Source organism: Anthonomus grandis, chromosome 15, assembly GCF_022605725.1.
Source record: "Anthonomus grandis grandis chromosome 15, icAntGran1.3, whole genome shotgun sequence".
Lineage (NCBI taxonomy): Eukaryota > Metazoa > Arthropoda > Insecta > Coleoptera > Curculionidae > Anthonomus > Anthonomus grandis.
This window is the reverse complement of record NC_065560.1, coordinates 8,763,102-8,775,551: the sequence shown is the minus strand read 5'-3', so window position 1 is coordinate 8,775,551 and position 12,450 is coordinate 8,763,102. Positions and strand designations below refer to the sequence as shown.

At 34.6% G+C, this 12,450-nt stretch overlaps 1 protein-coding gene across 1 annotated transcript in view; it reads right to left on the bottom strand.

Moving 5' to 3' along the window:
• Positions 1-12,450, bottom strand: part of LOC126745381 (mitochondrial chaperone BCS1) — a 479,053-nt gene that overhangs the window by 97,456 nt on the left and 369,147 nt on the right. The window lies entirely within an intron of this gene.

The window sequence follows — 12,450 nt, the reverse complement described above, 5'->3', positions numbered from 1 at the left end:
AAAATGATCATCAAATGAATTTTAAACGAACTATACAATATAAAGGTTATTCTTTTTAACAATTCTAATTTATTTTACCATTCTTTACCCTACATATATCGGCACTTACCTTACTCAACTAGGTGGGTATGTTACATCATTTACAACTCGATTTAAAAACTATTAGCAGTGTTCTCAAAATATTCCTGAAGGTTGTTTATAATTACAGTAATTTGTTTCATGTGATATATCATAATTTTTAGTTCCTTTATTTGTGAATCTGATTAAAGAATTTCGAAGAATTAGCCATTGCCAATAAATTGTATCTCCAAGGGTGATATTTCATTAATTGATCTAATACTGTTTCTTTTTTACATAAGTTAATTCATTAAATTCTAGAAGCATATACAGGGTGTTTGATTAAGGATGGCGAGATACCAAGCCTTAACAATCCTGGGGCTTAAAAAATCGGATAATAAAACTGACTCAAAGAAATTGCCGTGCAAAGACATGCGACATGCTCTTTTAAAAAACAAAATATTACGCGTTACATGCAGTTTGATCTAAATTTGTTTGTCATGTTGCAAGTATTGTACAGGCAAACGATGAATTGATTGAACTGAACATTTTGATACTTAATTATCACATATCCTATAAGTAACAACAGATACTATCTGAGTGACTATGTATTTGTTTATATTTCACTTCTTCAGAATGAAGCAAAATATTCTTTCTCATTTTTTCTTGGATTCCTAGATTTCTTGCTTCCATGTTTAGTGAAATTTTTAAAATACCTCGATTTTTTCAATTCAAGGTCAATCCTTATGAAAAAGACATTTTTTGACCATCTTTTGTGATGAAGAAAGTCTGCGTTACACAGATCTCATCTTAGATGTTAATTCTTCAATTTTTTATTGATTTTTTAAAATTAGGTCTTGTTTTTATTCACTTACTTGAGAGGTGTTTAGTAATAAGAGGCTTTTTCGGCAAATCAAGCCGAGGGAGCCTTTTAGGAGTCAAGCACGTGTACTACAAATAATTCATATTTATTTAAATCTTGAGCATAACGATCATATAGCTCCCTCTCTCTCTCTCTCTCGCATAAGAAAATCTCTTATCTATGCGGCCGTGCTGAAAAAATTGAGGTAGCATATTTGTTTGGTTTTGTAAATAATTTTGACTTATGAGGTTGATAATAAAAATCTGGGATAAAGAAAAAGGTCTTTTTGTTATTCACTTGTAAATTCCTCTCTACCAGAACAATATTAGGCAAACAGGTTAAAATATGTTTACACGAATTGAAAACGATGACTTTATATCAGAATATAAAATGTTATTTCCTTATAGACACTTAAACTCAATAAAAAAATCTACCTTCTGTTTGTTATGTCTTTGTTTTAATGCCTGAAAATAGCTTATCAAGAATAATTAAATTCTCCCCTTCTCTCTCTTTGTTATGGGATTTGTTGCTTGGCAATTTACCCAGTATCTCATATTGACTTAGGGGTCTACTTACTAAAGTACAAACCCCTCAATCAAATTAATAATTATTTGACTGTGTATTATCAGACAGAGACAGGCATATTATCGACATGAACCATATTATAGACATTGTTACGTAGTAAGCAAGTCTTCAATGGATAAAATGTATCTGTGCTTTTGATTGCAGATCTTGCCTTCTTTAATAATTTTCTATCTTGTGCCAGATGTATTTCCACGTGCATTTAGTGTCCAGGCATTTCTATTTATCGAACAGTTCGCTGCAGACCTAGTTCTCTAGGTTTCCATCTACTTTGAAGTTTTCCATCTCACCTGTTCTTCTAAGTATGTTAAAAGAGTAAACTAAATTTAATTAGTTTGGTAGACGCTTTTTGATTTTTAATTCTTGTAGAACACAGGCATTTGTTTTGTGTTACACCCATGATAGTCTTAGGATTCGACTGTGCAGAAGTTGAAGCTTTTAATTGTTTTTTGATCTATTTTCTTTAGTTTCCGTGTTTCAGTGGAGTAAACAGCAATTGGGAAAAACAAAGAATTCATCAGTATTAGGTACTGTTTTTGTAATAATTTGATCTCACCATATTTTATGAGTTATGACCATTGCCGATCTTTATTTCCTCTGAACAGCGACCATCCTTGATTCTCAACGATCTTAAGTATACAAACTTGTCCACCATATCATATCTCGTTACCTTTTCAATGTTGGATGTGTTATTGGACCGATCAGTGATCATTACTTTGGTTTTTGTTTTGTTTTTTTTTCTACTTTGATTTTTAAACCGTATTTTCTACTATAGTTCTCTAGTTCAGTTGTTCTTCGCCTGCTGTAATAATCAAGCTATCATCCTAATACCTCATGTTTTAATCTAATTTTTCTTCCTCCAATTGATATTCGACCTTCCTAATCGTCAAAGACTTTTCTCATATCAAGGGGTTAAAGTATGCATCTATCTCTGATACCAGCCTCTATCTCTATTCTGGACATTATAGAGTCTCTAAGGTAAAAATATTAGATGCCTGGGAAACCATATTTTACTCATCACTTTCCATAGAAGTGACCACGAAGCACAAATAATTTTATGCTTTTTTAATGATCTGTCGGGCATTATGTCTCGTGTACCTTTACCTGGGGTGAATCCATATTTGTGGAAGTAAAAAGGTTTTCACACTGTCATTAATGATGTAGAATATTGCTTTTCTTGTATGTGGAATAAGAGTTACTGTTCTGTAGTTAGTACATTCCGTCGGTGATCTCTTTTTATGGATGGAGATGAATATAGAGGCATAACGTATACATTACATCTGCTCCATAGTATCACATGGCTTTAAGTATTTTAGCTATGATGATGTCTGCTTCAGTTGCCTTTTTGTTTTTGAGTATTGTAACAGAATTAAAAAACTTCTGATTTTAAAATCCCAGGTGTTATTTCATTAACGTAACTTTCGATCTCTTGTTTTCCATGCAGCACTTGTAGAGAAATATGATAAAACCTCGTAACGAAATCCAACCCGATTTCTCCAAAGTTGTCGCGATCATCAACCCTTGTCAATTCGAAAATCACGTCGTCATGTAGGAAATAGAATACAACATCGGCAACACTCTGTTCTATACCGTAAATTGGGACTACTTGAAAGAAGTCGTCCATTTTCTCAAAGAGACCTAGATTCAATGATCTAAAGGGAACTACACAAAGTCTCGCTCTTAAAAGTATTTATTAATTCTAACAGTAGGTACACGTGTTTCGCTCATATTTAGAGCATCATCAGACCTTAAAAATCGACTACAAACAGTACATGCTTTACGGTCACATTATACACACTGTGTGTATAATGTCGATATTAGTTGATTTCTAAGGTCTGATGATCCTCTTAATATGAGCGAAACACGTGTAACCTACTGTTAGAATTAGTAAATACTTCTGAGACCGCGACTTTGTGCAGTTCCCTTTAGATTATTGGGACTACTTGGCACAACTTGCTGAGCACGTGCATTTTTATTTATTTTTTATTTCAGGTTAGGTTTTTAATGTTTTATAGCCAGCTTTCTGTTGTTACAAGTGAATAATGATTAAAAATGGTTAGCGCTTACTCCAGAACTTGTGCCAGCGGTAGAGGCAGTAAATTCAGGTATAAAGGTCAGTATGCCGAAAAAATTAGCAGCTGAAATTTTCAAAGTAGAACGGGCTACGTTAAATCGAAGATTTCTTGGTGCACATTGGAAATTAGTTGGTCGTCTAAAGGTCTTGAGTGATCAAGAAGAGGCTCTCATTTCAAAGACATTGTATAGTACTATTATAGTAAACTAATTATATAAAATTCTAATTATTATAAAAAATTCGTGGAGTAACAAGGAAAAAATATTCAACAATCACTTCCAGGACCCAATGTCTGACAATCATTCATAAAAAGGAACTGTTTAGGTAACAGAATGGCTTCAACCATAAAGAGATCTAGAGCATCAGTGGATCGTGATGAAATTTTAAATTTCTTTACTGATATTGACTTAGCAATTAGAGAAGTGAAAACCTCAATTTTATATAACAATGATAAAACGAACGTGACTGATAATCCTGGTTCCCGGAAGGTGATGGTGCCAAGGAAAACGAAGATAGCAGAAAGAGTTTCAGAGCATTTCCATGATTGTGCAATGATTTGTGGAAATACCAATGGAAAACCTTAACCACAAACCGTTGAATATAAACCTTTGAATGTTTATGACAACTGGACCCAAGGTGGATCACGAGGAGCAAAATATAGGAGCAGTACGAGCAGATTTTTGACATGAACTCATTGGTGACAACCTGGCAAGACACTTTTCATCAAGGGTTATAGAGGCATGTGGTATAAATAATATCATCCAACTCCTTTCCCAGCCAAGAAATTCTCGATCAGTGGAGAAAGGAGTCTCGGTTCCAATGCTCTAAAGAAATAATCCCGAAAGAACTATTTCTGAACCTACTGGCAGATTGTGGACAGGGCTAAGTCAAAATATGGATAAGACATGGAATAAGACAATCTCGAATCAGAATTTAGAGCAACTGGTTTGTATCCTACAAATCCTGACGAAGTTTTGCAGCACAATCCTAATGGACTAGAAGATGCAGATATCAAAAGAGTTGTTAGCTTGGTTGATTTGTTGAAAGGGCGCAGGGGTTGAGAGGAAAATTAAAAGGGAAAAATAGCCGAACCTGGTAGTGTTACGTCTTGCACTGTTACAGACTATGGGTTTTTCAAAGAATGTGCCTAATTTTACAAGAAATTTAGTGGCAGAAAGTTTGTTTATTTTTAATTAATTTGTCATTTATATTTCTTGTTATATATGTTTTTAAATTTTATGTATTTTGGTAAAAAATATATATTTTTTTAAATGTCGGTTTTTAATTGCTTTGATTGAACGATGGCCCTTGTTATAAAATAGGTTCCCTTTTTTCGTTCTTTGTATGAGTAACAGGTAACATGCTCAGAATAGGCTTTAGAGTGCAATTTATGAACATTTTCTCTGAATGTGCAAGCTGTCCCAATCATGGGGTAACTTTTTTTAAATTTTTCTTTTAATTCTTCCAATTTTCTACCAGCTATGGGTAGCTCTTGAATAGGTACAATAACATTTTAAAGTTATAATGTATGGTGCTACATTGGGAAATGTACTGGAAAGGTGTGCAAGTAGTCTCAGTTTACGGTATATAGTTTGGTCAGCTTACAGCACAAGTCTATCCAATGAACATCTAAAGATTTCCTCGGTTTTGAAATATGAATATCCCGTGGACATCCATTTCATTTATGAAAAAAACCAATGGACAAACTCAACTAATTATAAAGATGGTTATTTCGTCCTTTCACTTTTTTACAATCTATGGTTTTGAAATTTACCTAAATCCATAATCCATAGTATGTCCTATACATTCTTAAAGAAAAGATGAAAGCCTGATATAAGAATATTTTGCCACTGGCTTTAAGGTTCAATGGAGAAAAATTCAAACTTTTTAAATAAAAACTTTCTTTTATAAATTAGGTGTTATTTGTAGAGATGAGTCCTCTTTTTACAAAGCGTGGGGTAATAAATTTCCATAATATCCATATTTGGGCATATCAAAATTCTAGAGGAATTCGGCCAAGATCATTTCAAAATGAATTTTCAGTAAACGTGTGGTTGGGCGTTATTAAAAGTAATGCTTCTTCATTTCCTGTCACCAAGATTAACCTCGGAACAGTTTGTGAAGTTTCTTAATAACGATCGGCAGGACTACTTAGTTGATTTATTTATTAATGTGTGGCACTGTCATGCCACACATTAATAAATAATAAGTAAGGATTTAATTAGATGAATCTCTTCCGCATTCTGGATTAGATGCGGAGAAGCATAATTTGTATTTAATTATCAACAGTGATGATAATTAAATAAATGATGGATTGGCCGGCAGGGGAGAAATGACTTAATAAACTTGTTAATGGTATTGGACCAGTGGCGTGGCCACCCAAATCACCGGATCTTAATCTGCTAGACTATTACGTTAAGTTTATTTATAAGGATTCAGCAAGCCTAAGCCGAAACAGTTTTTGAATTCGGGGAGGTGGGTTTCATTGATGAGACATCATAACGAACCTAAAAAACTCAAAAAAGACTGACTTGATATCTTCGGTCTCTTCGTTAAACTTCTTAAGGTGATTAAAGACATTATTGTTTTGCTCTTAAAAAACTTATAAATATTTCCTTTAAAGAATACATTTTTCCATCTTGTCTAAAGCAGGCAATCATAATTTCTATAAAGATAGAAATAGTATTCTATTGGTAGTATTGTATCTCCAATACAATACAATACTACCAATCTCCTTGCTCCCAGTCTTTACAAAAATATAAGAAAAATGCATGACTTCTGGAATGGCGTTGTATCTTGAGGCAAATGATCATATTGGGACCATTTTCGGTGACCTTAGTAAGGCGTTCGACTGTGTATCCCACGATCTGCTTATCAGAAAACTTTATATTTATAACATCACTCAAAATAGTACTAACTTGATGAGCTCATACCTAGAGGGTCGTACCCAAAGGGTCGTGATTGGTAGTGTGTCATCAGACATAAGAACTATAGACATTGAATACCACAAGGATCTGTCACAGGTCCCTTAGCATACTTGATTTATATCAATAATCTTCCTTACATCAAGGTAAAAGAACAATTTAAGGATAGTAACTCTAACTGATTTTTTTGACTTGTTTAAAACTTTTTGGTATTTAACATGAATACCTCTAAAAATCATGTACCTCAAATCTTTTGGATACAGAATATTTAAAATCCACTAATGACTTGAACAAAATTATTATCCAGGGGATGTTCATAATTAATCCATGGACATTTCGACCTAGCGTGGACCAACCCAGGATATCCATTAGAGGTGTGCTGTTTGGCAAGGGACATAAGAAAAAGACAATCAAGACAAAACATGAGAATATGAATACTTATACTTTTCTATTCTTCTATTTTTCAGCAATTTTCTCACCCTTTGTACTCTTCAGTTCGCAAGTACTGAAGATGACCGTATAGTACTAAATATCTACATAACGCGTACCGTGAAATGGGGTGAATCGAAACTGCTGGGTGAAGAGCAACAAAAACGCGAAACTTCTTTAAAAAAAATCTACATCGGAATTAAACCTCCCAACGCTTCAAATTTGTTTTCAAACGGCCAACAGATGTCGCCATAACTACTTTAACAGGCTAAAGATGTTTTATGTTGGCAGCCCTGATTGCAGTACCAACCACCCGTCGCGTCGGAGTGAACACATGTGCTTTTTTCATCACTAGCAAAACTTTATTCACAGTGGTTAGCTAAAAACAGGTAAGAGATTGAGTTTTTGGTTAAAGTAGCTGTAAGGTGTCTGGTTTACATTGCCTAAGAAGAATTGCTTATCTTGCTTATTTTTTTTGCTATGATGTAATATAATACATAACGTCACTTTTAAGTAATTTTGGGGTAAATAGAAACACGGTGTTTTTATCCACCCCATAATTGTTTTTTCTTTTGCAGGAAAATGCCTTGCGTTTATATACCAGACCCTCGAGGTAAAACATATAAGAAAATTGATGAAAAAACTCTAAAAATAGCCCTTGTTTCAATTGACAACGGGATGAGTTATAGAGTGGCTCACGAAACATACAACATTCATTATTCTGTGCTTTATCGGCACCACAAAAACCGAAATCTTAAGCGTCATGGAGGACAAACAGCCCTAACCAAACAAGAAGAAGATGTTTTAGTCCATCAACTAATAGCTTGTTTCGATTGGGGGTATCCACTTGACCATTTGGACGTCAGGATGATGATAAAAAATTACCTAGACAGTAGAGGTAAAACAATAACGAGATTTAAAGATAATATCCCTGGCAGAGACTTGGTCTAGTCTTTTTTAAAACGTCACAAAAATGAATTAAGATCTAGAATCTGCCATCAAGCGCTCAAGAGCTGCTGTTTCTCCCAATACTATTAATGTTTATTATGACAATTTAGCCACGGAGTTGAAAAATGTACCGCCATCAAACATAATAAATTACGACGAAACAAATTTAACTGACGATCCGGGTAGAAAGAAAGTAATATCGAAAAGGGGCTGTCGCTGTCCAGAACGTATTTGCAATACGTCAGGTCAGCCGTTTCTATTATGTACGCTGCTTCAGCTGATGGAAAATTGTTCCCACCATACGTGGTTTACAAAGCTAAAAATTTGTGTACATCTTATAGAGTTGGAGGACCAAACAACGTCAGATTTAATAGAAGTCCATCAAGTTGGTTTGATGCGATTTACTTCTCAGATTGGGAAGAGAGAACTGTCATACCTGCAGTAAAAGATCTACCGGGAAAGAAGTACTTAATTGGCGACAATCTGAGTTCACATTTTTCTGCAAGTACGGTATCTCTTTGCGAAGAAAATAATATTTCATTTATTTTCCTCTCGGCTAACTCTACTTATCTGACCCAGCCTCTGGACGTGGCATTTTTCCGGCCTCTTAAAACAGCTTGGCGACAGATCCTTGAAAAATGGAAAATGGGGGCTGGTTCAAAGCATTGCACGGTTCCAAAGGACAGATTCATTTTCTTGCTAAATGACTTGTCAATTAGCATAAAAAAAGTCTTTTTGTAATGCTGGAAAAAACATACAATCTGGCTTTAGAATTTTGAAGAAAGAAGTGTAGAATTTTTCCACTAGATAGGGATCAAGTCTTGGGACGCCTTCCGCAGCAAAATCTTGACGAGAGAAATGATGAGAATCAGAAAATTGAAGGACTTAATAACTCTTTGGTAAACCTTCTAAGAACAATGAGATATGGCGATGGTCAAAATGTGAAGAGTCGACGTCGTAAAATTCAAGTTCCTGCTGGCAAAAGCGTTACAAGTACAGATTTTGGAAGCACGTTGGATAAAGACGATCAAGAGGATAATTATTTGGAAAGACGTATGGAAACCTTAGATGAAGATTCAGACCCGAAAATGAATTTGCCTCTTAGTAAAAGCTCAAGATCATTCTTCAAGTGAAGACTCTGAAATGGAAAAAGATCAAGATCATTCTTCAGATGCAGACTCAGAAATGGACACTTCACTACCGAGTTTCACCGATAAGTCCGAGAATAAGTTGGATACAAAAATTCATCAGCATCAGTCTGCTGAGAATAAATTGTTCCGATGTGTTTCTCCTATTTCGCTTGATTTAATAGATAAAGGAACTTGGCTTCTGGTGTGTTTTCCAACAAAATATCAAAATAGACAAAGAAATATATATTTTATCGGACAAGTCATTAATATTACAGAAAATGACATTGAAGCCACTTTCTTAAGAAGTTTTTTTTGTGTATTTATATTTTTTATCAATTTAAATTTTTTTTCAGGTGTTCCTATTCGCCCTCGTGTGGGTAGAATAGCAAATTTGACCAATTTAAATGGGTGTTTCTATTCACCCCGCACATTAAGGGTTTTTTTATTTTTTTTGTGGAAAAACCTCTATTTAAAAATATTTATTATGCGCTTTTTGATCTACAAGTCGAGACCTGTAGATTCCTTATTTTATGTTGTCAAAAAGGTGACTACCATGTTAGCAACAGAGTAGGAAAGCTTCGAAACTGTTTCTATTCACCCTCTTTTTGGGTTATAGACTTATTTAATTCTCCCCTTATCGGGCTATGAGAACCACAGCAACCTTTCTAACCCTCTTGTGCTTCTTCAAGTGGCACCTGTAGCCACACAGATGTTTTTCCGTTTATAGAAACTAAGAACTAGGGATTAAAAATACTTCCCTCCCAGTTTTTATATCTCAGTAAACTCTCTATGTCTCCCAACAGGTTTCAGTTGAATCCACATTGTCATGCATTGTTATCCATAGTATACATAAATAAACGTAAATAGTCCAAATGTAAAATGCGACGTCGGATTCGCCGGGTCCAAGTTCAACCTTTGCCAGGCCTTCGCCACGCAGTCGGTGCATGATCGACCTCCCGGTGCATGACACACCGCCGTGCCCCACTGACGTCACAGCGATATTTATATATCTCGAGAGGCGGTTCGCGTTCGTTGGATAAATAATAATTACTTTGTGTAAACATAAAATGTTTATCATTAAGTAGCGGTTATTGCTTTATCCGGCTTTTTTGTTTCACCAGCTGCAGCGAGCAACTATAGCGAAGTGTAATAATTGCAATAAAATGTAGATAAGAACTGCAACATTTGTAGCGGATTGTTGTTAATGAAAAAGTCTTTGTAAATGAATAATCGAAACTAGATCCTTCTAATATGAAGATCCGTTTTTTTTTCTCAAACTTGATGGGAAATGGTGTTCCACATGTAAGATTTTTCAGAGTCAGCCATACCAGCAGCTTTAATATCAACTCTGTCTAAACTTCTGCAAGTTGTCTGCCTTGGGTGTTGAAGGAAATTCCACAGACTTTTAGTTTTTCTTAAAAAGGAGTCCCGACATACCGACGTTCTAATGAACTACGCTTCATCCTCTTCATCCAGAGATTTGCCTTGCGCACAGCAATTCCAGGAAGAGCAAGAGGGAAAGAAAGAGCAATTTTGGTATCTGCAAGAATAATTGGAAAGACTACAGAGGCACACTTGATTGGATTTTCAAATTGATAATGATTACCCGGTGTTTTTTTTTGTTATATTTATGAGTTTTTCAAAGAATGTGCCTAATTTTACAAATGTTTTAGTAGGAAAAAGTTTGATTATTTTTTAATAATTTGTTATTTATATTTCTTGTTATTCATGTTTTTAAATTTTATGTGTTATGGTAAAAAATATATATATTTTTAATGTCGGTTTTTAATTGATTTGATTAAACAATGGCCCTTGTTATAAAATAGGTTCTCTTTTTTCATTCTTCATATGACTAACAGGTAACATGCTCAGAATAGGCTTTAGAATGCAATTTATGAACATTTTCCCTGGATGTGCAAGCTACCCCAATCATGGGGTAACTTTTTTCCATTTTTTTTTTAAATTCTTCCAATTTTCTACCAGCCATGGGTAGCTCTTAACATTATCATCCAGGGGATGTCCATAATTAATCCATGGATATTTCGACCTAGTTTGGAGCAACCCAGGACATCCATTAGAGGTGTGCTGTTTGGCAAGCAGGCTGCTGAGCCGAAGAAGCATGAGAATATAAATACTCATACTTTTCTATTCTTCCATTTTTCAGCAACTTTCTTACCCTTTGTACTCACAATCAGTTCGCAAGCACTGAAGATGACCGTAGTAATAAATATTCACATTACGCGTAATACACTGATAAGATAGATAAGAACTGCAACAATTGTAGCGGATTGTTGTTAATGAACAAGTCTTTGTATATAAAAAATCGAAACTAGATCCTTCTAATATGAATAGGATCCGTTTTTTTTCTCAAACTTGATGGGAAACGCGTGTTCCACATATAAGATTTTTCAGAGTCAGCCATACCAGCAGCTTTAATATCAACTCTGTCTAAACTCCTGCAAGTTGTCTGCCTTGGGTGTTGACTTTTAGTTTTTCTAGACCCGACATACCGACGTTCTAAGTGTCTGCAGATACACTCGATATTGCAACTCTAGTTGGAATGATATGGGGCAGCTCGGAAGAGCATTTACCGTGATGGTCTCAATAAAACAGAGTCAGGTCCGCCAACTTCCTTCTAGGTGCGAAACAGTCCATCTCATTTAAAATTATCTCAATAAAGGTCAACGAATATCTAATTACCAGCAAAAATTATGCAATTATCGTAACAACACAAGTTAAAGTGGCTTATAGATACATCTTAATAAACGCAAAAATATAGATCACCTATATTTAACTTTTGACCATCTTAGAAGATCTAAATATCACAACAAATTAAACTTAATAAGTCACTATTTCATAAATTAATTTAAGGCCAGCAGTAGATATCTTAATTGTGGTCAATATATGATCTTATTAAATCTCGTCTCAATAATCAGTAATAAATATCCATTGACCACCTTTAGATATCTTAAGGCCTGGTTTCTCTGACCAGATCGGTCCGAAATATTTCGGCGATGTGGAACGAAAAGTTCGTCAGCGGTTCCGGTGAAACCCAGGAGTACATAGTAGTGGTTTTTATAAAAGATTTTATAAAAAGATTTTTTTTAAAGAAATTATTGAAAAATGCACAACAATTTTAACAACTCTAATTTGAATTTTACAACATTTGTTGCCCAACATTTTTTAGGATATGACACGATGGCAATATAACAATTTTGTTCCAAGACATTTGTAGCTTTGTTTAGCTTGTAAAAGTCTCTGGTAAGTACTTATGTATGGTCGGTTTAGAAAAGAAGGTTCAGAGAAAGATTCAATAATATTGGAAAGGTTATACAGGCATTCGAGGTCGTTTTCTATTAATAAAAAAGCAGTTAAGGCAAAATTTCGAACGAATTTTCGGGGAGGTGTGCGGACAGCAGTTCGTCGAAATCAAACAGTTTTTGA